At 40.7% G+C, this 24083-nt stretch overlaps 1 long non-coding RNA gene and 1 other non-coding gene across 3 annotated transcripts in view; both read right to left on the bottom strand.

Moving 5' to 3' along the window:
• Positions 1-24083, bottom strand: part of LOC105732014 (uncharacterized) — a 239360-nt gene that overhangs the window by 168069 nt on the left and 47208 nt on the right. For both annotated transcript variants that reach the window (XR_010341610.1, XR_010341611.1), the window contains exon 2: positions 15822-15952. This is a non-coding gene — a long non-coding RNA (uncharacterized LOC105732014). The remainder of the gene's footprint in view (positions 1-15821; positions 15953-24083) is intronic.
• Positions 19031-19133, bottom strand: LOC135274290 (U6 spliceosomal RNA). Its single transcript, XR_010342142.1, has one exon. It is a non-coding gene; the product is annotated as a U6 spliceosomal RNA (small nuclear RNA).

Genomic DNA, 24083 nt, shown 5'->3' with positions numbered 1-24083 from the left:
TGACCAAATTATTTCAGTTTATCCAAGAGAAAAATGATGTAGAAGTAGCCCAGAAAAATTCTGAAAAAATAATAACAGCTCTGATAATTAAAACAGCAAGGCAGTAGAACTAGAATAGACAGAGGTATCCATGGAAAATAATAAAACATCTGAAAACAAAAAATAGAAATATTAAAAATGAATTCATTTATTCAAACATTTATTGAGTGCCTGCTGTGTAAGGACACTGCTAATGGTTACTTGGTGGTGAAACAAAAAAGTCAAGGTCAGACCGAAGGAAAAAGTATTCAATTACTGGGTATCTGTGTGGGGAAAAAATAAGTTTGATATTTTTTCTCACATTTTACACTCAAATACTTAATTATATAAAACTCCTAGCACTACTAGAATAAAACAGGTGAATATTTACATATAATTTCATGATAGGAAATATGCGAGTTCAAAACAATCATTGTGAAATATGCTAATTTAAATGTTAACAAGCATGGTTAAACTACTGTCGAGCTAAGTAATGGATGATCATGCAGTCACCGAACTGCTGATGAAGAAATACCTTTATTCACATTTAAAGTGTTATAAAAATGATGTGTACAGTAAAAAGACCTAAATTAAAGAAGACGACAGGTAACATCTAACCCATAAGAATTTCATTACTCTTCAAACTAATCTATATAGTTAATGCGTGACTTCAATCAAAGGAGGGTTTTCCATGGAGCAGAATTCTAAAATATATATGGAAAAGCAAAAGGCAAAGAGTAGGGATGATTTTAAAGAACAACAAGTAGAGGAGATTTAAACCACCAGACACTAAGACACAGTAAAGAAATAAAGACATATTTTAAAAGCATGATGGTGGCTCACACCTTTAATCTCAGCATTCTAGGAGGCCAAGGTGGGCAGATCACTTGAGGTCAGGAGTTGGAGATCAGCCTGGTCAACATGGTGAAACCCCCGTCTCTACTACAAATACAAAAAATCAGCCGGACATGGTGTGCACTCCTGTAATCCCAACTACTCAGGAGGCTGAGGCATGAGAATCGCTTGAACCTGGGAAGCGGAGGTTGCAGTGAGCTGAGATCGTGCCACTGCACTCCAGTCTGGGCGACAGAGCAAGAATCCGTCTCAAAAAAAAAAAAAAGGCATGAAAGTGGGGCAAGAAAAAAGAAATATACCAGTGGAACAAAATAACTGCCCCCAAAGACAAAAGCTGGTAGGACAGAATGGCGCTGCGCATTGGTGGAGAAGGGATGCACAGGCGACTAAATGGCGCTGAGACAACAGGCCATCCATCCATGAGAAAAACAAAATTAGGCAACTATCCCTCATGCTCTACACAAAACTCTATTTTAGATGATCAGCAGGTGAAATTGTGAAAAGAAAAACCTTAAAACTTTTAATAGTAAACAGAGGATATTTTCTAGATATTTTAGACCTCAGCCTAAGGGAGAATTTCCAAAATAATACACACAGAAACAATGCCCCAAGAAAGGATTATATTAAAAGGAAACTCCTATTCAACAAATGGCATTATTCAAAAAGTGAACAATTGCCCCCAAACCAGGAGAAGATATTTTTACTCATGTATACCACAAAGAATTGATATGCAGAATATATAAAGATTGCCTACGAATCAAGAAGAAAAAAAAATCAACAGAAAAATCACATGATTAGAAAATGTACTTCACAGAAGAAACACATATACCTAAATAGACACATAAATTCTCCATCTCCCCACTTATCAACCAAATTCTAATAAAACTACCATGAGATGTCACTCACTAGTTATCAACCAAATTCTAATCAAACTACAATGAGATACTATTTCACACCCATCAAACTGGTAGAATTAGGATCTGGCAATGACAAGTGTTTATGAGGATGTGGGGTGAGATACGACCACTCCAGAGAGCAATTTCATTATAGTTATTAGATTTAAAATGGTTCATACCCTAAGACTCAGTAATTTTCTAGTTATATATCCCAGATGAACTCTGATACATGCACTAAGGAGAAATATAAATGAATTCATATAGCCACATTTTTTTCAATAATAAGAAGATGCAAAAACTTAAAAGTCTCTCAATAGGAAAATATATTTTAAAATTGTGACATACTTTAAAAAACTGAATACTATAAAACAATTAAAATAAATGAACTAGAGCTACTAGAGCAAATTCCAAAAACATAATATACAGTAAAAAAGGCAGGCTCAGACAATGTATACAACATTGACTCAGGCTCAGACAACGTATACAATATTGACTCAGGCTCAGACAATGTATACATCAACTGTAGTGAATACTGAGATGGCTGCTTAGGTCTCTCTTTAGGACTGAAGGGTTTATCACCCCATTTCTAGGAGTATTGCAAGTTAACACCCCTCAGATGAAAAAGTCACCTCACCAAGGTCTCATCCCCTCCTCAGGGCAAGCCTTCTTCCTATAACTGGTGAATGTGAAGCTACCAGGGCTTGGCCCCTCACCCCAACTTGGTACCATCCTCAAGGGCTAACCTACCTTCAACATTTCCTTTGGGATAAGCTGAGGCCCATCTTGTGATCACACTGCAGCCCAATTTCTCCCTCTGCCCAATTCTGCTTCCTCCTATTCCACAAATCTTAATCCTAAAATCTCCTTAACAAACTTCCTACATGTTTTTTTGTTTTTTTTTTGAGAGATTGAGTCTTGCTTTGTCACCCAGGCTGGAGTGTGCAGTGGCTCGATCTTGGCTCACTGCATCCTCCACCTCCCAGGTTCAAGTGATTCTCCTGCCTCAGCCTCCTGAGTTGCTGGGATTACAGGCGCCCACTATCACACCTGGCTAGTTTTTTGTATTTTAGTAGAGATGGGGTTTCACCATGTTGGCTAGGCTGCACTCCTGACCTCAAGTGATTCACCCGCCTCGGTCTCCCCAAAGTGCTGGGATTACAGGCATGAGCCACCAGTTGCATCCTGTCTAAATCTTCTCAGAGTCTGCTTCCCTTGGAACCTGACTTGCAACAGATACAATGTATATCCTGTTTCAAAACACGCACCACAACACAATTTATGTTATGAAACAATATTATTTATGTTTGGGGATTCATGTGTATTTAATAAAATTGTAAAAGCATGCACCAGAATGATGAACACCAAATTCAACAGAGAAGTTACTTCTGGAAGGTAAAAAGGAGGACAGGCTTGTGGAAGCACACACATAATGTTTTAATAACTACATAACATTTCCATTCTTATGCTGGATACTGTATACATATATACTGGTTAGAGTATTCCTTATGCTTTCTTTGTATATCTGAAATAATTCTATGATTTTTTAAAGTAACCTAAAAGGAACAGCTTGCCCCTGTATCAACCATTCTTTGCTTTTTTTCTGCTGCAATAAACAAATGGATGACATTCATGTGGCCAACAGAGAATGGGTGTTCCCACATTTTGAAACAAGAACAAATTTCCTGTTGGAAACAAAAAAATATATATATGGCCACAGAGATCTTTTTGCTTGCTTGCTTTTTTTAAAGTGGGAATCTTCAGAAGTATTTACAAGTCTGTAATTCTATACTGTGTAATAGCAATGATCACTTTGAACAGGCTGCCGCACAGATAAGATAAAATTATGCATAATTTCTGTAGTAATTCCACTTCCCTTTCTTCTGCTCAAGAAATTATCAAATTTCAAGTGACTGAGAGTGAAATTATAGTGATAACTCTGACATTGTCAAGTTTCACACATCGTGGTGCCATGATCTGAGCCAGGGCAATCTGACTCTGAATTTAATTTCCAGGAACAAACCACAGGGAAAACTTCTAAACAGTAGGATAGAGAGTAAAAGGAAATGCCTAGGATTGCTCTTTCTAAATCCACAACATTTCCCAATAGAAGAAGTATTATGGTATAATTACAGTTCCATAAAACAATGTGCTCTGTGTGTAATACAAATACCAGCAAAATAAAGAGTCTACCTGAAAACTGTCCATCAAAGGACATAGTCGCATCACTGAGCTACAACTGGATTTTTTCCTGAAATTTGTTAGATAACCCCACAATTGCCAATTTTGCTGTTTGTTGAGCTCTGGTCTTGGTTTCAAATTTTAAAATTTCACTGTCTAACAAAATGAGTTCCATGTCCCTAGGGTTGGGCCAGGGAAACAATGTTTTTCTGTTCCCACCCCATGTGAGCTATGTATGACAGTAACACATTGCATGAAAGGATCCAGAAGCTCAAAGTAAGAGGGAAAAAAAAGTATGTGGGAGGGGAGCAGGATGAAAAGATTAAAATATTTTCTAACTCACTCATTGGAGGCAAACAGGTTTTGTACATATCCAAGGCACTGAGCCCAATCCAATTTCAATTGCTATTAATTATTCAGGACTACTACTACTAAGAAACTAAATTTTAAGCTCTATATTTGTTGGATATAAAATATTTATAATACAGTTACAAAGGAGGAGGAAAATAAAACAAATAAATCAACATGGTTAGACATTGACAATAAAGGATTGTTGACTGGGAATGAAATATGTGACACTGTCAACGAGGCTTTTCATACCTTAAAGGAATTTTATACGTATTCCCTTCCTGTTAACCATTTATGTTTTGAGTTCCTCTTTCTCCTGACACTGTCAAAAAATCTTTTTCTTTAACATTTTCCCAGTAATCCATTTATTCCTAAATTTTCAGCGACATTTTAGAAAGAAATCCAAACCGCAGTTCAGGTTAACATCGATACAGGCACTCCCTCTTGTGGTACAAAAGGAAACTGCCTCTTTGCTCCAGCACTCAAGTCCAGAAGTCCTTTGAGTTTTAGCGTACTGGAGCAGGTTCTTTATTGTCTTCATTTTATAGACCAGGAAACAGCACAATCGAGGTCAAGGAACTTACTTCCTCAAGGCATTACAACCAGAGAACTGCGATTTGGCTCAGATGTCCGATATCCCAAGGCCGTGCACTTTGCACCACACCTCGTGACCTACAGCATCTATTCACCAAGTTCTTTTCATTACCAAATTTCCAAGAATACATGGAAAACAGGTAGCGACCACCACATATTACTAGAAGATGCATTTAATGCAATAAGGAGAATCTAATTTTAAACTTTTACTGTTTTGATATAGTTTCAAAGCAGCTGCTTATTTCAGTTTAATATATTCATGATCATTAATGAAACAGCAAAGTGAATAATGGGCATCAATTTTCCTAAGGAGAATCATTTTCCATATTTATTTTTCAATATTATCAAAAAGTATGTAAACAGAATTTTTTTTTTTTTTGAGACAGTCTTGCTCTGTTGCCCAGACTGAAGTGCAATGGCGCAATCTCGGCTCATTACAACCTCCGCCTCCCGGGTTCAGGAGGTTCTCCTGCCTCAGCCTCTTAAGTAACTGGGATTACAGGTGTGCATCACCATGCCCAGCTAATTTTTGTACTTTGAACAGAGACGGGGTTTCACCACATTGGCCAGGCTGGTCTGGAACTCCTGACCGCAGGTGATCCACCCGCCTTGGCCTCTCAAAGTGCTAGGATTACAAGCATGAGCCACTGCGCCCAGCCATAAATAGAATTTTATTTTGTGTGTTATGGACCTACTTGTAACCAAAGCACTTCTTTGAAGGACAAGACAAATAATTAGAATTTCCAAAATAACAAATTGTCATCCTTATTTATATGTTAATGTCAATGGATCGGAATAAAAGAATTTATGCTTTGTGTTAATGGCATGTCATAAAATTTCAAAATCTGCTGATTCCCAAACACCTGTTTTATTTATCTTCATCATGAATTTATATGATAAAAAGTACCTCCTTTACAGGGTGGTTTTAAAAGTTAAGTGAGCTAATACAAGTCAAGGACTGGTCAGTCTTTCATAAAATTCACCCTTTTTATCTTCCTTGTACCAGAGAAATATAAAGATGTACTCCCATAAGTGGTAAAAATACGGAGGAAAGAGAGCAAGTAGAAAAAATAATTATCAAAAGGAACTGCTAAATTCTTCAACGTGACAGGATTTCACGTGAAAGAATTTTTCCATTCTGTAAATGCCCCGAAGTGTCCCATGGGGATTCCGCCTGTAAAAGTGAGACAGATGGTCAGGTGTGGTGGCTCACCCCTGTAATCCCAGCACTTTGGGAGGCCGAGGCGGACAGATCACAAGGTCACGACATCGAGACCATCCTGGCAAACATGGTGAAACCCCGTCTCTACTAAAAATACACAAATTAGCTGGGCATGGTGGCGTGCAACTATAGTTCCAGCTACTTGGGAGGCTGAGGCAGGAGAATCGCTTGAACCTGGGAGGTGGAGGTTGCAGTGAGCCGAGATTGTGCCACTGCACTCCGGCACGATGACAGAGCAACACTCCATCTCAAAAAAAAAAAAAGGTGAGATAGACTACAGCCCATGATGCTGCCCAACCACAGCTGGCCAAGACCTCGCTAGCTGCCCCTTTCTGCCTGATGCGCCATGTGTGTCCCCCCACAAGAGCTAGGCCACGGGACAAAGAGGATCAGCTTTAAAGTTCAATCAAATGCAGGCTGCATTCCCCTGATCAGACCTCCAAAGTGAATTCCTCATTTCTCAAATCAATAAGCAAAACAACCAGATATGACCTCTGAGTATTTTGTATTCCCCACCTCAGTGAACTCCCCAACACTTGCTGAGAAGGCCGAGGCAGAAGCTGAACTAATCCTTGACTCCTTTTTCTCCTATATTCTCCCTATCCTGCCAGTCAAAAGGGAGCATCACTCCCAGTCACTGAATCTCTTGACTCTATCCTCTCTTCTTTAACCCCAATGCTACAGCTTTAGATAAAGTCCTTACCAACATCTTGCAACCTGGTTAACAGCCAAGTCCTATTCACCCCTCTGAACCCAGCTCTTCCACGCCCTCCTGCAAGGCCTTCCCCAGCCCCTCTCTGTGGATATCCCTCCTCCCTTTTGAAGCAGGCTGGATACCAGCCCTGCCCCGCCACCATGCCTCTTTTATCCTTGTGGGTGGGTATGTCTTTATCTTCAGGGTGCCTGGCACATATGAGTGTTCCACAAATCTTTGTTGAATAAGGGATTTGCTTTTGAGGAAAGGAAAAGGAGAAAAAGTGCAATTTGGTTAACTAGCTGGTACTTTATTTGGAAAAAAATGGCTTCATGAATTTCAGTTTAAAAATGGGTTGTTTCCAAAATACATTTTTTTTCCATTTGTATAAACTTGGGCAGAATCATGGGCAGGATAGGATGTTCCAGGGTCATTGCATTTTCATTAATATTAGGTAAATGTCTAACTTTTACCTAAGTAAGTAAAATTCAATCTCCTATTTTATATATGGGGGCATTCAGGGGTAAAGGTGTGAGGTCACTAACCCCAGGGATAACTGATTCCTGGTCTGGTGCAGAAAATGGCCAGACCCAGCTGGGAAGCACTCCAGGAGGACAGGTCTCTCTGCTTCACTTCCCCAACCTGCAAGGATCTTATGCTCAGATTACCTGATGTCTCTACATAATATGGGACTTGGGGTCAGGTGGGTGGACACCCAGGCCTAGAAGCAAAGGTGTTAAGCCACCATCAGTTTCTTTCCTGAAGAATTAAAAGGTGAAGGATAGGAGCAGGCACAATGGCTCAGGCCCATAATCCTAGCATTTTGAAAGGCCGAGGAGGGTAGCTCATTTGAGGGCCGGAGTTCAAGACAAGCTTGGCTGGCATAATGAAACCCCATCTCTAAAAAAAAAAAAATTTTTTTTAAAAAGGCCAGGCATGGTGGGGTGTGCCTGTAGTCCCAGCTACTTGGGAGGCTGAAGCAGGAGAATCACTTGAACCTAGGAGGCAGACGTTGCATGATCTTAGGATCATGCCATTGCACTCCATCCATCCTGGGCGACAGAGTAAGACTCTGTCTCAAAAAAATAAAATAAAGAAGGCTAACCCACCACCATAAATTTGAACTACTTTACACAAAGAGATTATTAATCCAAGAAACTAACATGTTTTCCAGTGAGGAGGGGTGTGTTAATAGCTATTTAATATAAAACCAATCATTTGACAACTCATATGCAAGGGAAATAGAGCTATTCCTGGTCCCCAAATTCTGGGAAAAACAAATAACTCTGTTTTACAATTAGAATCCAAAAAGCATTTGGCATAGAACATGAATTCAGTGAACCTCACCAGAGCATTCCAAAGCAGTGTGTTACAATGAAATCAGTACTATAGTTCAATTCCTTTAACAGTCATCTTAAAGAGAATTTGAAATTTTGAGTGGCCACCCACAGTTAGTGGCTTTCTTGAGGTATAATTTGTATGTTATGAAAATTATCCATTTTAAGTATACAATTCCACATTTTCATAGGATTTATACACAACGATTACCAGGAACATTTCCATCACCCAAAGCAATCCCCCATGCTCCTATCCCACACCCAGGCAAGCACTGATTTGATCTGAGGTTTTGCCTGTTCTAAAAGTTTCCTATCATGGTATCATACAATATATAGCCCTTTCACTTAGCAAAATGTTTTGGAGGCTCAACCATATTGCAGTATGTACCCGTGAAATGAATGAGAACTTCATTCCTTTTCATGGATGATATGGACATATCAAGTTTTGTTCATCTATTCACTGGCTGATGGATTTGGATTGTTTTCCAGTTTTTGTCTACTGTGAATAATGCTACTATGAACATCTGTTTGGCTTTTGAATGGACAGTTTTTATAACTTCACTGAGTTACCGTTGCTATACAGTAAATTGCACATATTTAAATACACAGTCTGATGAGTTTTGACATATGTATACAACCATGAAATCATCATGCATAATCAAGATAGGGAATATATACGTCACCCCAAATGTTTCGTTGTGCTCTTTCCTTTGGAATTCCTTTCTGCCTCCTGTCCCAAGCCATCTTCTAATCTGCAGGCACTGAAATACTGTTACTACAGATGAGCTTGCATTTTCTAGAATTTCACCTAGATGGAATCACTACGATATTTTGTAGGAAAAGGTATCTGGCTTCTCTCACGCAGCATATTATTATTTTGTGATGCATACATGTTGTTGTATGTTATCAACAGTCCATTCATTTTCATTGACAGCTATACCACAATTTGCTTATCCATTTATCTGCTGACAGACACATAAATTAGTTCCAGGTTTCATCAATCATAGCTAAAGCTGCTATTTTAACTACATCAGACCAATCTCATTCATCTCTTCTGTAACGAAGTTGTGAGTTGTTTTTCAGTTGCCATGGGCCCCCAGGTTGAACGTCAGGTAACCTGAGCATGTCCAAATGAACCAAGCATGCAACTACTGGGGCAACCTAAATGTTCAACCAAGGAGAGGGGGCTGAATTAAGAAGTGGAAGCTGGGCACGGTAGCTCATTAATCCAAGCACTTTGGGAGGTCCAGGTGGGCAGATCACCTGAGGTCAGGAGTTCGAGACCAGCCTGGCCAACATGGCAACACCCAGTCTCTACTAAAATTACAAACATTAGCTGGGCATGGTGGCAGGCGTCTGTAATCCCAGCTACTTGGGAGGCTGAGGCAGGGGAATTGCTTGAACCCAGGAGGTGGAGGTTGTAGTGAGCTGAGATTGCGCCACTGCACTCCAGCCTGGGTGACAGAGTGAGACTCTGTCTCAAAAAAAGAAAAAAAAAAAGTAGATCCAGAATCCAATTAGATCAAGCTCTGGCACAACCCCATGGCAGGAGCCAGTCAGAAAACACCTCCCAGCATCGCTTCATCGCAAGATCCAAGAGGATCACATCTTATTACCCTATGCTTCTAAAACTCAACTGAACTACCAGCTCCAGGAGGGAGATTTGAGTGCTTCTTCCTGGCTCCTTGCTAGCCAGCCCAGTCATGATAAAGCTTCTTTTTCATCAAAAACCAGCTCCATGGTATTGGCCTCTATGTCCTTGGGCAGCAAGCCAACTGATTGCTTGCTGGGTGACACTATGAACATTGTATACCAATTTTGCCTGGACACATGCTGTCATCTTTCCAGACAACATACCTTGGAAACAGAATTGCTGAGTCACACATTGTGTATGTTGAACTTTTTAAGAAACTACCAAACTGTTTTCCATCACGGCCGTACTATTTTATATTCCCACCAGGAGTTTGCGAGGATTCTGGTTTCCGCATAGCCTTATCAACACTTGGATGGTCAATCTTTTTAATTTTAGCCATTCTGGTGGTTGTTATTATGACTTTAATTTGCATTTCCCTAATGACTGAGTGGCTGCTTAGTTTAGTGGTCAGCCAGTGATTTGGGCAGAGATTGTGCCCAGCCACCTTGTACCTGTAAGGCTTCCACCGTCTGCGGAATCAACAGTCTGTGCATGGAAGGCAGCTTTCAAAGTTGTACCCAGATTTCAAGCCTCTCCTGGCTTTCACTTTTTGCTGGGCTCTACTGAGTATCTCCTGGGCATGCAAAGTTTAGCTGTCTGCTACAGACGGCTGGAGAGCCATGTTAGCCCTCTACAGGTCTCTCATTTCTAGGATCTCCTTGTTAAATTTCTGGGCGGCCTCCAACTAGCAAACTGCAGACTCGAAGTAGCAAAGCTGTGGGTTTTTCATTATGAACTGATTTTGCCACTTTTAGCCAGCAAAGTTGTGATTTCTTAACCCCAACCCTTACCCACACTTCAGATTGAGTCTATCATGTCTGATAAACCAGCAGTTTGACAACTTAGATAGTGGGCAGAAAGACAGAAGAAGCCCCACACGAGAAGGCCACAACCCCTACTCTTCATACCCAAAGATCCAGTGTATCAATAATGCCTCTCAAATTATTATCTGCCTTTTTGGTCAGTTTCCAGTGCCAAGAAATGACCATTTTAGACAATCTTGTCCAGTTTTACACCTGTTTCATTCAGGAAGAAAATCACCTGTCTTCTTCACATCACCATCAAGGGATGTGACTTGGCTACTCATTTAATTTCTCAATTTTCCACAGCATAAAGATGATAATACAAAAATAAAGTATGACTATAATTTAACTCCAAATATCAAATATAGAAATGGTCTCCAAGTCTGATAGAAAATTTATCATCAGAACGTGAATATTTTCTATTAAGAGAGTGGCTCTTCCACATAATACCAGCAAGCTAACATTCTATTAAAGTACCAAAATAGCCAGATGTTCAGTAACTTTGAGACTCCTAGAAGAGAAACTGATTGATTGCTTGGACCTCAGCTGTGGCTTGACCACAAAACTCCAAGATTGCCCAAATCGGTCGATTCTGTAGTGTCATTAACAAAGTCAGACATAGACAAAAAGCAAATTCTTGCAGTTCTATTAGTATGATTATGTATTACAGATATTCCCAGCCCAGATTTTGTCACATTATACTTTCTCCAGTTATTCCAAATGCTATCGCAAAATCCTCAAGTATAATTTAGTTTTAACATCATTAGTTCATATTTATATAATACAATGCTTTATAGTTGACTAAGCCCCTTCACCTACTAGTTCAACTGATCCTCATAAAAACCTCCTGTGGCAGGTAGAGCAGGTATTATTCTCATTTAATACCTGCTGGAACCAAACACAGAGGGATTAAGTGTTCCACATAGCTAGGAAATCAGATCTAAAATCCAGTCATTCTGGCAATATTTCATTTTGTGTGGCACTGGGTACTGTCTCTGCCTCGATTTCTTCAAATGTTTCAATAACTTCCTCAAGGGTAAGGAAAAGAAATTAGCCCCCAGACATCAGCTTTTTCAACACTTTCAGTTGAGGAGAACTAGTCTTAACGTTTGTTACCTTAAAATTTTTAATTCCCGGAAGGTGAATGCAGACACTGAGCAAGAAGAAACCAAATTTCATAACAATTACAAAAGCCGCCTTTAACACACTCAACGCCAACCTCTACATTCGCTCTTTCTCTCTCTGCCCCCAGCCCCTCCCACTCCTCTGCCTTCTCCACAGCCCAATTCTATGAAGCCGTCTCAGGAGGGATGCACTCCACGTCCACATCTAACGCACACGGGCCGTGGTGGTCTTCAATGTTGTCCATCTGGTAGACCATTTCAGAAAAATAACTTGCAACCTCTCTAACACATGCATTGGGAGAAACATGTAATTTCTCTCATCTTGAAAAACAAAAACAAAAACTTTCCTGGATTCTTCTGGGCTTCACAAGTTACTCAAAAGAGAGTCTGACTAGACTCACTCTTCAATCCAGTTCCATCAATTCTCCCTCGAATCTGCTCCACTTTGGTTTTTGTCTCTACCATTTCACTGAAACCACTCGCCAAGGTCACTAACTTCCTCCTCACTGCTACTTCTGATCGGTTTTCAGCTGGCATCTTAGCTGACCCATCAGCAGCATCTGACAAGGTGGGTTACTACTGCTTCCCTTGGTGGCTAGAGAACCACGATTTACACCTTCCCGTCTGTGCCTCAGTCTGCCTTGCTTACTCCACGGGACCAGGAGAGGCCCCAGACCACTCTTCTCACTCCCTTGGTGGCCTCAATCTTTCTTGTGATTTTGAACAACAGTTCAATGCTAATGACTTTAAATTTGCCTTTTTAATCCTGACCTCCCACTGAAGTCCAGATTCTACCTATATGAGCTTTCTGCTTAGATGTCTAAAGAGGAATCTCAAATTTAATGTGCTTAAAACTGAGCTCCTAGTACTGCCTCCAATCGGTTCCTCCACAATCCCCCCCAAATCTCAGCAAAGGCACCTCCACTTTCAGTTGTTCAAGCTGAAAACTGTGGAGTCCTCCCTGACACCTCTTTTTGTCTCTCATCCCATATCTAATTTCACAACAACATGTAACTAGAATTCCATCGTTTCTCATCACATCCCTTGCTTATGGTCGCAGGCACCTCTATCTCTCAGCTGTGTCACTGCAGTAGCTTCATCGGGTCTCTCTGCTTCTACCCTTGCAAACACCCCCACCCCAAGCCCACAGTATTCAAATCACATTAGCTTCAATAGAAAGATCATGTTACTTTTCTCCTTAAAATCCACCAGTTCCTTTTCATCTCACTGGAAGCCAAAACCCACACAATAACCACTGTTCACACTGTTACCAGAAAGGGGGCCCCATCCAGACCCCAAGAGAGGGTTCGTGGATCTCATGCAAGAAAGAATTTGAGGCAAGTCCGTAAACTGAAAGTAAGATCATTATGAAAGCAAAAGAATAAAAGAGTGCTACTCTATAGACAGAGCAACCCTGAGGGCTGCTGGCTGCCCTCCTCACTTTTTGTTTCGAGGCGAGGTTTCGCTCTTGTTGCCCAGGCTGGAGTGCAATGGCGCCATCTCGGCTCACCGCAACCTCTGCCTCCTGGGTTCAAGTGATTCTTCTGCCTCAGCCTCCCAAGTAGCTGGGATTACAGGCGGGTGCCACCACGCCTGGCTAGATTTTTCATATTTTTAGTAGAGACGGGGTTTCACCATGTTGGCCAGGCTGGTCTCAAGCTCCTGACCTAAGGTGAGCCACCTGCCTCAGCCTCTGAAAGTACCGGGATTATAGGCGTCAGCCACCACGCCCAGCCTGGTTGCTCATTTTTATGGTTATTTCTTGATTGTATGATAAACAAGGGGTGGATTATTTATGCCTCCCCTTTTAGACCATATGGGGTACCTTCCTGACGTTGTCATGGCATTTGTAAACTGTCATGGAGCTGGTGGGAGTGTAGCAGTAAGGATGACCAGAGGTCACGCTCGTCCCCATCTTGGTTTGGGTGGGTTTTGGCTGGCCTCGTTACTGCAGCCTGTTTTATCAGCAAGGTCTTTATGAGCTGTATCTTGTGCTGACCTCTTCTCTCATCCTGTGACTTAGAATGCCTAACTGTCTGGGAATGCAGCCCAGGAGGTCTCAGCCTTATTTTATCCAGCCCCTATTCAAGATGGAGTTGCTCTGGTTTAAATGCCTCTGACAACATGACATGACCATCCATATCCTCTCATCTCCCTCTTTTCCCTTTACTCACTCTACTCCGTTCACCAGCCTCCTCCTACTTTCAAACAAGCCAAGCATGCTTCTGCCTCAAGGTCTTTACATTTACTATCCTCTCTGCCTACAACACTTCCCCCAAACACCAAGAGAGCCCTTTCCAACAGCTTCTTCACAACTTCTCACTGAGGCCTTCCCTGAACATCTCTTTACCAGTGAACTCTCCAGCCCTTACCCTTCCCTGCCTTACGTTCCTCCAAAGCACTGACTGCCCTCTCATATACCACATATTGTGCTTTTATTTGTTCTTAGTCTGTGTCTTCCTGCTAGAATGTTACCTCCACGAAGGCAGAGTTTCATTCATTTTGTTAACTACTATATCATCAACACCTAGAATACTGTCTGACACATGGTAACAAATATTTGATGAATCGAAGAATCATGTAACAATACAAATGTGTATGAATTGATCCATATGGAGACTAGAAAGTTCAAGAACCATAGAATGCTAGGTACTGGATGACTAAGAATGTTGACTGTATATGATGACATAGATCCGTTAAGCTGCAATTTTAAATTTTCTAGCAGTCCCATAAAAAGAGTAAAAGAAAACAAATATTAATTGTAATAACATGTTTTAATTCAATATATCCAGAATATTATCATTTCAACATGTGAGTCATATATAACTTACTAATATTGTAGTCCTTCATATTAAGTTTTTGAAATATGGTGTGTATTTTCTGCAGAGAACATTTCCCTTAGTACTACTCATATTTCAAACGTCCAATAGCTACATGGGACCAATTGCTACCATATTGGACAGCACAGATTTTAACCAAAATTAAATAATCCAACTGCAGTGGAGAATATCTTGCAGATTTATTCATTGTTTTTAGTTTAAGAATACCAAACAAGGCCCTGGTACAATCTCATGGTTTATTAGTTTTGTGAAAACAGTTTCAAAGGATATAATAGGAGGAGTAATAGCTCTTATTCTGAGAAATCATTTGTTTTCAAGATAACTGACTGAACTCCTAGAACACTTTAAACTTCATTCAGGTGTTTTGATTAGGAAGAATGAAAGCCATTCTTCCCTAGTCTGGATTTCCCAAGTTAAATCCAGAGAGATTTTGTGATCTTATCTATATTACAATCAGGAAAATCATTATTTTCAAATAGAAAAAACTATTAAAATTCTATTTCCACTAAACCAGTATTTATTTCAAATCAACCAAAATGCATCCTGCATTAAAAGACAATTTTATATACAGTTGCATTTAAAAAATGTATTAACAGTTGCTTTAATAATTTTTTTTGCATTTTATAATGTAAAAGTGAAATAAAGCACTAAGGAGAATGCTTTGAGATTTTTGTTTGTTTGTTTGTTTTGAGACAGAGCCTCTGTCACCCAGGCTATAGTGCAGAGGCACAGTCTCCACTCACTGCAACCTCCACCTTCCAGATCCAAGCGTTTCTTCTGCCTCAGCCTCCCGAGTAGCTGGGATTACAGGCACCCACCACTATGCCCAGCTAATTTTTATATTTTTAGTGGAGATGAGGTTTTACCATGTTGGCCAGACTGGTCTTAAACTCCTGACCTCAGGTGATCTACCCGCCTCAGCCTCCCAAAGTCCTGGGATTACAGGCATGAGCCACCGTGCCTGGCCTAAATTTTTAATATATGTATTTAAGTCTTATGTTTCTTAAATGCTATGTATGAAGAATGTCTTCATTAACTCTTTTCTTTCATCAGAGGATTAATTTCTTCCAGAATCCCATTATTTACAAATATTCATTTATTAAAATTATCATAATTGCATTATTCAACAACGAAATTTAAAGAACCCAATTAAAGTTCATAGTATTTTAAAACTTTAAACTTTTTTTAAAAAAGCAGTAAAACAGAAGAATCTACTTACTCAGCTGTTACGGGGTGTTATCAATCATCTCTCGTAAATTGGCAGGTCTGAGCTCAGATCAGCAAGGCAGAGAAACTCCAGATGGCACCTTATCCCAACTCTTCTAACTCGTAAATGCATTAATAAAATGTCTGTATAAGAAAAAAGCCTGGAGTTACAACCAAGACAGAATTTTCTCGAGTGGATTGTCTAGATGGGAAATAAACCTCTGTTTCCTCTTTTCTTTCCTTAAATGGGGCTTAGAACAAGTTAATTCATGGTCTTGGAGTAGCAGGTGGCCTGATACAGCAATACTTGGTATTGCTTTTCTAAGAACTCTCTGGGGAGAAGCCTAAATTGGTGCAATAAAATACCTACCAAGTGCCAGAACCTGCTCTTTTTTTTTCTGAGCCGGAGTCTGGCTAATTTTTGTATTTTTAGTAGAGACAGAGTGCAGTGGCGTCATCTCGGCTCACTGCAATCTCTGCCTCCCAGGTTCTGGCGATTCTCCTGACTCAGTGTCCTGAGCTGGGATTACAGGCACCTGCCACCACGCCCAGCCTCTTTTTGTATTTTTAGTAGAGATGGGGTTTGATTGTGTTGGCCAGGCTGGTCTCAAACTCCTGACATCAGGTAATCTGCCCACTTCAGCCTTCCAAAGTGCTGGGATTACAGGTGTGAGCCACTGCACCCAGCCAGAACTTGCTCACTGTTTTGCCAATGTAATCCTTCAAGTGGTAAAAATCGGCTCTCTCTAACCATATATCATCTAAATATACTTGAGACAATATATTTTTAAATATGTATTTTAGACAATATACACTATTGAAAGTGAAAAGGGAAACTTCTGAAATATTTGTTGACCAATAAACTGGTTTTATCATATTGGTTTTATTCTAATAAAATGAAAATAATGTACACCTACTACTTTTAAAGGTTTCTTTGTATCATATGAACAGCAGCAGATAAATCTTGGTACACATTCATGTACTATAATGGGTTTTTTTCTTTTTTCTTTTTGAGACAGAGTCTTGCTCTGTCACCAGGCTAGAGTGCAGTGGCTCAATCTTGGCTCACTGCAACCTCTGCCTCCCAGGTTCAAGCAATTCTCCTGCCTCAGCCTCCCAAGTAGCTGGGACTACAGGCGCGCGCCACCACACCCGGCTAATTTTTGTATTTTTAGTAGAGACGGGGTTTCACCATGTTGGCTAGGACGGTCTCGATCTCTTGACCTTGTGATCTACCCACCTCAGCCTCCAAAGTGCTGGGATTACAGGTGAGAACCACCATGCCTAGCCTACTTTTTTTCATTTATTATCTTTGAAACAGAGTCTGTCTCTGTTGCTCAGGCTGGAGTGCAGTGGCGAGATCTCGGTTCACTGCAGCCTCTCTGCCTCCCAAGCTAAAGTGATTCTACCAGCTTAGCCTCTTAAGCAGCTCGGACTACAGGTGCATGCCACCACACCTGGCTAATTTTCTGTATTTTTGGTAGAGACAGGGTTTCACCATGTTGCCCAGGCTGGTCTCAAACTCCTGAGCTCAAGCAATCTGCCCACCTCAGCTTCCTAAAGTGCTGGGATTATAGGTGTGAGCTACTGCACCTGGCCATAATGAGTTTTCTTAATAGATTCTGCCTCTTAATATTGATTCATTGGTATTTTTCCTAGAAAAAAAAATTGAATATGGTCTCATTATTTTTAATTTTTCACAGGGTTGCCACAATCTTTTTCAGTTTCATTTTATGTTAAATAATTTGAAATCACTGACACCTTCAGCTGATTCTTCTCGATTCACATTATTTTTAACAAGAAAATTCTGTCTTTATGGAAGTAAGAAACCTGGTAAGTGCAAACCAAATTCTGCTAAATAGGGGATATTCTCACTCCTGTTTCTATACCAAAATTATACATATTTCAGACTAAATATTTTCATAGGTATTATCTTTCTGCCTAAATTGGTGGGTTTTCTTCCCCACTTTAGCCCCTCTGATCCATTCACCAGGACACACTTCATCATGGGTCATATTTTTTTCCCCAGTGCAAATCTCACCATGTCACTTCCCAACTAAAACAGTTTTCAGCGTTTCCCATTGCTCTTAAATACGATGTAGCTCATAAGCCTTAATATGGAGACTTCCAAAGCCCTGCATGACCACCTTCCTTCCCACCTCTCAGGCCACCCTGGCCCCTCTCAAATCCCCAAAAGCACCAGATTCTCTCTCGCCTGTCCCAGGGCCTTTGCAAGGTCTATTCCCTTTGCTGGGATGCTCTTCTCTTCGGCCATGGTCATCTTTCACATCTGAGAAGCCTTTGTATGCTCCTCATCTAAGTTACACCATGCTACTCTTTCTTTCTTCCTCTCAAAAGTACTCTGTACTCTTCCTGCAAAGCACTCATCCAAACCTGTGTTTGTGTGTTTTTAGAAAGCCTGTCTCCACCAGACTGTAACAACTTCATGAGGGTGTAGAGCTCATGCCCGTGCCTGTTTGATTCATCCCTTTACCACCACTGTTCCCGGCACCTAGCTCAGTCCTTGGCACCTTGTGAACCTACAATAAATATTTGTTAAATGAATGAATAAAAGACTGAGAAGTGGGGGCAGGTGACAAGGGCAATCTAGTTATTTTGGTCCATTGTTATCTATGATCCTAAATCCAACTCCATCATTAGCTTTTCCCTCTATGCAAAATGATTCCCATCACTGTAGGCCTATGCTGAAAGGAAAGGAAATGGGAATGGGACAGAAAAATGGAATGGGAACAGGGGAGGGGAGTGAAGGGCAGGGAAGGGAGGAAGGGAGGGGGGAAAGGACGGGGGAAGGGAGAGAGGGAGGGAGGATGGAAAGCGGGGTGGCAGGGAGGAAAGGCAAGGGAAGGGAGAGAGGGAGGGGAGGGGAGGAGAGGGAAGGGAGAGAGGGAGGGGAGGGGAGGGGAGGAAGGCTTTCTTGCCTACTGGCCTTTCTCTTGACCCCACAGACCCATGAATCAACTTCCCCATTTCTCTAATCCAATTTTATAAGAATACTCAAAAAAGCCAACTCCATCCGCTGTCTCCAATTATTTCTTCCATTCCCATCAGGTTTTGTCTCCACTGCTCCCCTGAAACTGCTATTGTTAAAGCCAACAATGTCTTCGACTGTGAAATACCCAAAAGCCAGGTATAGGGAGAGACGCTTTAAAGGAATTATCTCATTCCTTATTTCTTTTTAAAAATTTTTTAAATTAAAATTTTTAAAAGATGGAATGCTTCACAAATTTGCATGTCATCTTTGCCCAGGGGCCATACTAATCCTTTCTGTATCATTCCAATTTTAGCATGTGTGCTGCCAAAGCAAGCATTATTTTTTTGTTTTTAGATAGGGTCTCACGCTGTCATCCAGGCTGGAGTGCAGTGGGGCTATCATGGCTCACTGCAGTCTCAAACTCCTGGGCTCAAGTGATCCTCCCACTTCAGCCTCCTGAATTGCTGAGACCACAGGCACATGGCACCACATCCAGCTAGTTTTGTGTGTTTGTTTTGGTTTTTTGAGATGGGGTCTCACTTTCTTGCTTAGGTTGGCCCTCCATTTAGTTCCTAGGCTGGGCATGGTGGCTCACGCCTGTAATGCCAGCACTTTGGGAGATCAAGGCAGGAGGATTGCTTGAGTCCAAGAGTTCAACACCAACCTAGGCAACATAGCAAGACTCCTTCTCCACAAAAAATAAAAAATTAACTGGGTGTGGTGGTGCATGCCTATAGTCCTAGCTACTTGGGAGGCTGAGATGGGAGGATTGCTTGAGTCTGGGATGTCAAGGTTGCAGAGAGCTGTGATCACACCATTGCCCTCCAGCTTGGGTAACAGAGCTAGACCCTGTCCCAAAGTTTTTTTTTTAATAAATAAAACAGTTCATCACCACCACCTGATGAGAGAGGTACCATTGTTATCCTCAGAGAGAGGTTAACTGAATTCATTCAAGACTACTTGAGCAAAAAAGCAGCAGAAACCATTTTCACTCAATCTAACGTTCAATGTTAGACCTGCCAGTAGCACAGACATAGCTAATCGCTCTCCTCTTATTTTAAGCACTTTCTTTGCTTGGTTTCCAGGACACCACAACCTCCTGACTCTCCTCCTCCTTCACTGGCCATTCCTTAAACTTCTTCTCATTATCCAACCTTTTAATGCCAGAGGGAACCAGGACTCTGAGTTCTCAAACTTTCCTATCTACACTCTCTCCCCCTGGTCAACTCAATGGGTCTCATCACCTTAACTAAGAGCCTGAACCTCTTCCCTGAACTCAAGGCTCATATTTTCAGCCACCTCGACATCTCCTCTTGGATGTCCAACAGACATTCCCCTCTTAACGTCATGCCATGCCAAACTCCTGATGTTCCCCTACTACCCCCCCGACGCCGAAGCTCCTATGGGCTTGCTCATCTCAGAAAATAATGCCATCCTCCAAGTCATCTTGGTCTTTTTTCTTTCCCTCACACTCTCTACCCAATTCATCAGCAAATCCTGTTGGCTCGATCTTAAAACTACATCTGAATTCTAACTACTTCTCCCTGCTCCCATCACTGCCATCCGGGCCTCTCTCATCTCCAGCTGGATGACTACGATAGCCTGGGAGCTGATGCTTCTCCCTCGCCTTACTTGCCTGCTGGGAACAGAAAATGTACTACCATGACCACACTGAAGTCTTTCAGTTGCGATTGTCATAGTAGAGATGAATTCTTTGTTATATTTGTCCCTCAAATGTTTCAGGAAAAAGTTGTTTCTTCCATGTTACATTAGTTCTGAAGATTTCAATTGCTTTCTTTTATGAAAACCTGTATTAACAAACGCCAAGGTCCTTGAAAAAATATTCTATTGTTGCCCTTGACTCTGAAATGAATTAGATTTCTGTGTGGGCAGAAGTATTAGCCCAGCTCTTAAAGATTCATGAAAAATGTTGTTTGTTTTCTTCAAAGCTTAAAAGCTTCCCATTAATCATCAAAATAAGGTATCTCCACTACAGGCATTTGTTACTTGAAGATGAACAGAACAGAATCAGCACCTATACAAAAACCACACTGACAGGATCTCATATTTTCGAGAAAATGAAATCTGATGATCTTGTTAACAATCATGGTATTTTCTAAACCCCCTGCCTCCTTTTTTTTTTTTTTTTTTTTTTTTTTTTTGCTTAGTCAGAGTCTCGCTCTGTCACCCAAACTGGAATGCAGTCGTACCCACATAGCTCACTACAGCCTCCAACTCCTGCACTTAAATGACCCTACTGGCTCAAGCTCCTGAGTAGCTAGGACTACAGTCACACACCATCACACCCAGCTTTTTTTATTGAGGGGAGAGATGGAGTCTCACTTTGTTGCCCAGACTGGTCTTAAACTTCTGGCTTCAAGCCATCTTCCAGTCTTAGCCTCCCAAAATACTGGGACTACAGGTATGAGCCACTGCACCAAGCCTAAACTCTTTACTACAGTCCCCAAAAAGCAGAAGGCCTGGATTCAGTGCCTCTAAAACTCCTTTCTGCTGGTTTAGCTCCAATGCTCAGCACATGCACTTCCCAAGTCGTCATTTTCTTTCATCTCCTTGGACTCTCTGCCTTCTAGAGAACATAATCCACATGAACTGCGCTCCTGGATCTTTTACATAACTGTGGTTTCTCACAAGGTTCTTTAAACAAAGGTCCACGTGATAGATTTCTGCTCAAGTTTAGTTCCAGGAAATGTTTGGTTTCTGCAGATGTTTACATGTTTCCGGCTGTCAGCACATGAAAACAATGTAATTCTGTTTCTTTTCCTCACTTTAGCAACTAGAAAGCATAAAATCAAATATATTGTTCAAACCTGCTCAACGCTGATATATGGAAATACTTAATCCTTTAACATTCTTTAAGTGAGGTTGGTTCTATTTTTTATTAAGTTATTTTGCCTTTTGGCCTGAATGTGGTAAGCGGTTTCAGAAACATGAAAAGCTGTAAAATGTAAAATATACAAGACAAATAAAATAGAAAAGAGGCTGAGTACAGTGGCTCAGTGCCTGTAATCCCAGCACTTTGAGCAGCTGAGGCAGGAGGACTCCTTGAGCCCAGGAGTTCGAGACCAGCCTGGGCAACAGAGTGAGACCCTGTTTCTGAGAAAAAAAAAAAAAAAGAAGAAGCCAGGTGTGGTAATGTGTGCCTGTAGTCCTAGCCAAATGGGAGGCTGAGGCCGGGGGTTACTGTGAGCTGTGATTACATCACTACCCTCTGGTAGTTACAGTTAAGAGTGAGACTCCATCTCTAACAACGAAAGAAAAAAATGGAAAATGAGAAAAGCACAGTGGTGGTTTTCCAACGAGAAGGCATGAATACCCAGAATTAGATTCTCTTGTCATCCAAAAAAAAAAACAAAACTCTTTTCACAAGCAAAGAAAAGAGTCCTCCACCCTCTTATTTAAAACCTATTCACTAGGTTTGAGTAAAATAATCAGGTATGTTTTTTGTGAAATTTCCCTAGGAAGACTTCAAAGTTTGAAATTTTTTTATAATCAACTTCAGTAAGACTTCTTTAAACATCATTTTGAAAATTAAAACCATTTTAGAAAAGCAAGCTAAACTGGTTTTATGACAGGTGTACATTCTAAGTCATTTCATTTGGTGAGCAGTCCAGATTACATATGTGTGCATTGTAATGATGAGGTAAGGACTGATTGCTTTTAGCTCCCTTACCCCTTCTCACCACTGAGGTTCAGTAATTAATGGCTCCTAATAAGTAACTAAAGTATCAATCAAAATCTTAAAGGTATTCACTCACTATACTGTATTTACATCCCCTCCATAAAATGCAAAAGTTGTAAAATTACATTTATTACTACAAAAATCCAGACAAGAAAATAAGCAGACTAGAGTAAGATAAAACCAGAGCCTTCAAAAGGTACACAAAGCATACAAATATGTAGGCCAAATGGTTACTTAAAGTGAGCCATCAACTTAGCTCTACACTCTCTATTAGACAAAGCAAAAAGGGAAGATTGATCAATTACAAACTGCACATGATCAGAGGGTGAATTTCAGGAGAAATATAACTTTCTCCTGGTATTCAAATCTAAGAAATACTTCTCTGTGGATCATTCTATATACACTGGGGTCTTCGATACTGTCCCTGAAAGATATGCTGATTCTTATTGCATATAGCATACATAGTAAAAACATAAAGCTCTCTGATAATGTGGATAAATTAAAAAAAATAAAGCCTAGAAAGTCTGTTCAACAGAACTTTCTGTAATGATGAAGATGCTCCATATCTACACTGTCAAATATAGTAGCCATTAGCCACATTATGGCTGGTGAGCACTTGAATTATGACTGGTACGACTAAGAAACTGAATCTTAATTATATTTCATTTTAATAGCCATATTACAACAACAAATATCTACCCACTGGACAGTATAGGTCTAAAACATTAGTTATCAAACGTTTTTAAGTAGCAGAACAATTTTGGGGTTGTCAAACATATACAGAATCTAACACATTAAAAAAGGTGGTATAGTATATATGCTTCTAAGTTCTATCTAAAATATTTATTTATAGACAATGAAAATATGAGTATTCCAATAGATAAATATTAGAAATCGAGGATTTTAAGTGAGAGTTATAAACTCAGATCAGCCCCATGAAACACTTTCATGTCTGTATTTTGTTTGAATGCACTGAGCAATGCTCATGTGGGACTTCTAACTATATATTCTGAGATACCCAGTTACCAAGGCCACCCTCAGCAGCCATTTACTCAGGAAGCATAGGAAGAAAACACAGCATGCCAGCAGAGCAGTTTCCAGTCTTTCTCTTTTTGGAAGGAGTCCCCACAGGAGTTCACATGGCCATCCAGGAGCTAGCTATTCCCTCTGGCATCCAAGCGACAGCTCAGGTGCAAGGAAATGAAAATCACAAGGGTGGGCCAGGAGCAGTAGCTCACACCTGTAATGCCAATACTTTGGGAGGCCGAAGTGAGCGGATCACTTGAGGTCAGGAGTTCGACACTAGCCTGGAACACATGGTGAAACCCTGTCTCTACTAAAAATACAAAAAGTAGCCGGGCATGGTGGTGGGTGCCTGTAATCCCAGCTACTCGCGAGGCTGAGGCAGGAGAATCACTTGAACTCAGGAGGCGGAGGTTGCAGTGAGCTGAGACCGTACCATTGCACTCCAGCCTGGGTAACAGTGAGACTCTGTCTCAAAAAAAAAAAAAAAAAAAAGAAAGAAAGACAGAAAGAGAAAATAAATCACAAGGATGGTACATAGACATGCTGGCTTAGAAAAC

The sequence above is a fragment of the Aotus nancymaae genome, unplaced genomic scaffold (assembly GCF_030222135.1).
Source record: "Aotus nancymaae isolate 86718 unplaced genomic scaffold, 86718_ANA_hifiasm-v0.15.2.pri h1tg000002l, whole genome shotgun sequence".
In the NCBI taxonomy this organism is placed as follows: domain Eukaryota; kingdom Metazoa; phylum Chordata; class Mammalia; order Primates; family Aotidae; genus Aotus; species Aotus nancymaae.
The sequence above is the reverse complement of the archived record's forward strand: the minus strand, read 5'-3'. Positions and strand labels throughout refer to the sequence as shown.